Below are 2,974 nucleotides of genomic sequence, written 5' to 3'. Positions count from 1 at the left end.
CAGGGTCCCCACTCTGGGCACTTCCCTGACCCACTCCGCATTGCATGTGCTTCAAGCAAACACCATTTATTACCCAGCAATCAATGTAAAACATAAGGAAAGATGGGAAAGGAAAACACGTCACCCTGTTCTGTGGCGCAGGGAGATCACAACCAGCGTCTCTGGAGGGTCAGGGCAGGTCACAGTCTCTCCCTCACATGTCCCAGGCCTCCTCCCCAGGCCCTGGCTGTGCTGCAGGGACACCACGGGCTGGACACTTGCTCTGGCAGTGGCCACATGCTCTAGGTGACAGGCCCTTGTTCCCAGTGTCAGCCCCCATGTACGGGATATGATCCCCCCACCCCCAAAAGTCTGGCCTGCAAGATCTCTTGAGGGGTGGCATCTCCTTGCACTGGGCCTTCTGCCCAGGGTCCCCCTCGCTCTCCCACGCTGCTCACTGCACCCACCTCCAGCCCCAGTGCTGCTGCGGCTCTGCCTCCAGCTCCCTGGGCTGCTCCTCTGGCTCCGCTTGCTGCAGCTCTTCTCCCAGCACAGATCTGCTCCCTGGGCAGCTTCTACGGCTCGTGCTGCTGCGGCTTGGCTCCCAGCACAGATCTGCTCTGGTTCTCCCCGGCTGGTGCAGCTCTGCTCCCCGGCTCTTCTCGGGCTCCTGCTCTCTCCTTAGCTCTGCCCCACTCTGGCCCAGGCAGTTCCAGCTCCCATGGAGGATGGGACTCCCTGGCCTGGTGACTCCCTCATTACACTGCCTGGCCTGTCAGTGCGGCTAACTTGGAGCTTTGGCCTCTCCCCATTGCCCCTGGGGACAGTCAGTCTCAGGAGCCTGATTTCTCATCAACCCTTCTCCCTTCTATTGGGACTGGGAACTAGCCAACCAAACCCCTCACTAAGTTTTAGTAAGGGGCCAACAGTCCCTTACATGAGCCAGCCCTGTGAGGGTCACCGATGTGCAGCAAAGGAAGTATGATCTGGTCCCATGGTGTAATGGGCAGCACTCAGGACTCTGAATCCTGCAATCTGAGTTCAACTCTCAGTGGGACTTTGTGTTGGTTTGTGGTAAAGCCCTGGAGCTCACAGTGCTCAACTTCCCTGTCTCCAGCTGTGCAAGAGCAAATCTTTCCCCTCCTGCTGGGTGACTTGCCCACTGGAGCCAGGTCTTGGGTCGTGATGGCCAAAATTGGTTGGGGGCTCTAGAACTTGTTACCTTGATGCCTGTGGTTTGACCAGGTGGTTGGGATTCTTGCTGCTTCACATGAGGCCCACAAGTTTAGCCATGTTGCTTGCAGCCACATGTTACCTCTTGCCCACCTGGCACTTGAAGGAAGGAGGGCCAGGGCCAGGCTTCATAGTCAGGGCTAGGCAGGAGGGAGGCAGAGTCCCAGGCTGGAGCCCAACACCTCTCCTCCTCTGGGCACCTGGAGCAGAGGCGGCTGGTGCTGACAGCTCCAAGGGAAGACTTAGGCCTTGTCTACACTACAAGACTATTTCAAATCTACTTAAGTCGAATTTGTGGATTCGACCTTATGAAGTCGAATTTGTGTATCCACAGTAAATACACTAATTCGAATTTCTGAGTCCACATTAACGGGGCCAGCGTCGACTTTGGAAGCGGTGCACTGTGGGAAGCTATCCCACAGTTCCCGCAGTCCCCGCTGCCCATTGGAATGCTGGGTAGAGCTCCCAATGCCTCCTGGGGGAAAAATGTGTCGAGGGTGCTTTTGGGTAACTGTTGTCATTGAACCGTCAATCACGCCCTCCCTCCCTGAAAGCTCCAGCGGGAAATCTGTTCGCGCCCTTCTCTTGTCAGTTACAGCGCGTACGCCACAGCACTGCGAGCATGGAGCCCGCTGCGATCATCGCTGCACTTATGGCCGTTGTCAACTCCTCGCACCTTATCGTCCACCTCTTCCACAGTCAGCTGCTGAGAAATCGGGCGAGGAGGCTCCGGCAGCGCGGTGAGGAGAGTGGCGAAGACCTCTCACAAAGCAGGGTACGCCTCGCCGTGGAGATCATGGTGGCAATGGGTCAAGTTCATGGTGTGGAACGGCGATTCTGGGCCCGGGAAACAAGCACGGACTGGTGGGACCGCATAGTGCTGCAGGTCTGGGATGAATCACAGTGGCTGCAAAACTTCAGGATGCGTAAGGGCACTTTCCTTGAACTGTGTGACTTGCTGTCCCCTGCCCTGAAGCGCCAGGACACCCGGATGCGAGCAGCCCTGAGTGTGCAGAAGCGAGTGGCCATAGCCCTCTGGAAACTTGCAACGCCAGACAGCTACCGGTCAGTAGCGAACCACTTTGGCGTGGGCAAATCTACCGTGGGGGTTGCTGTGATTGAAGTAGCCCACGCAATCGTTGAGCAACTGCTCTCAAAGGTAGTGACTCTCGGAAACGTCCAGGACATCATAGATGGCTTCGCCGCGATGGGATTCCCAAACTGCGGTGGGGCTATAGATGGGACTCACATCCCTATCCTGGCACCAGCCCACCAGGCCAGCGAGTACATTAACCGAAAGGGCTACTTTTCAATGGTGCTGCAAGCACTGGTAGACCATAGGGGACGGTTTACCAACATCTTCCTTGGGTGGGCAGGCAAGGTTCATGACGCGCGTGTGTTCAGGAACTCTGGTCTGTTTAAACGTCTCCAGGCAGGTACTTTCTTCCCGGAACACAAACTAATGGTTGGGGATGTGCAGATGCCTACAGTGATCCTCGGGGACCCAGCCTACCCGCTAATGCCCTGGCTCATGAAGCCCTATACAGGCGCCTTGGACAGAGAGAGGGAACTCTTCAACTACCGGCTGAGCAAGTGCAGAATGGTGGTGGAGTGTGCTTTCGGACGTCTCAAGGGGAGATGGCGGAGCTTACTGACTCGCTCGGACATCAGCGAAAAGAATATCCCCGTAGTTATTGCTGCTTGCTGTGTGCTACACAATCTCTGTGAGAGCAAGGGCGAGACCTTTTTGTCCGGATGGGAG

General features: G+C 56.6%; 1 non-coding gene across 1 annotated transcript; it reads left to right on the top strand.

The window, feature by feature from the left end:
• Nucleotides 1-967: 967 nt before the first annotated feature.
• On the top strand, nt 968-1,039 carry TRNAQ-CUG. Its single transcript has one exon. It is a non-coding gene; the product is annotated as a tRNA-Gln (tRNA).
• The last annotated feature ends 1,935 nt before the right edge of the window (nt 1,040-2,974 follow it).

The sequence above is a fragment of the Mauremys mutica genome, unplaced genomic scaffold (genome assembly GCF_020497125.1).
Source record: "Mauremys mutica isolate MM-2020 ecotype Southern unplaced genomic scaffold, ASM2049712v1 001251F_np12_subseq_40903:76399_obj, whole genome shotgun sequence".
Lineage (NCBI taxonomy): Eukaryota > Metazoa > Chordata > Testudines > Geoemydidae > Mauremys > Mauremys mutica.
This window is presented reverse-complemented; position numbering and strand designations above follow the sequence as displayed.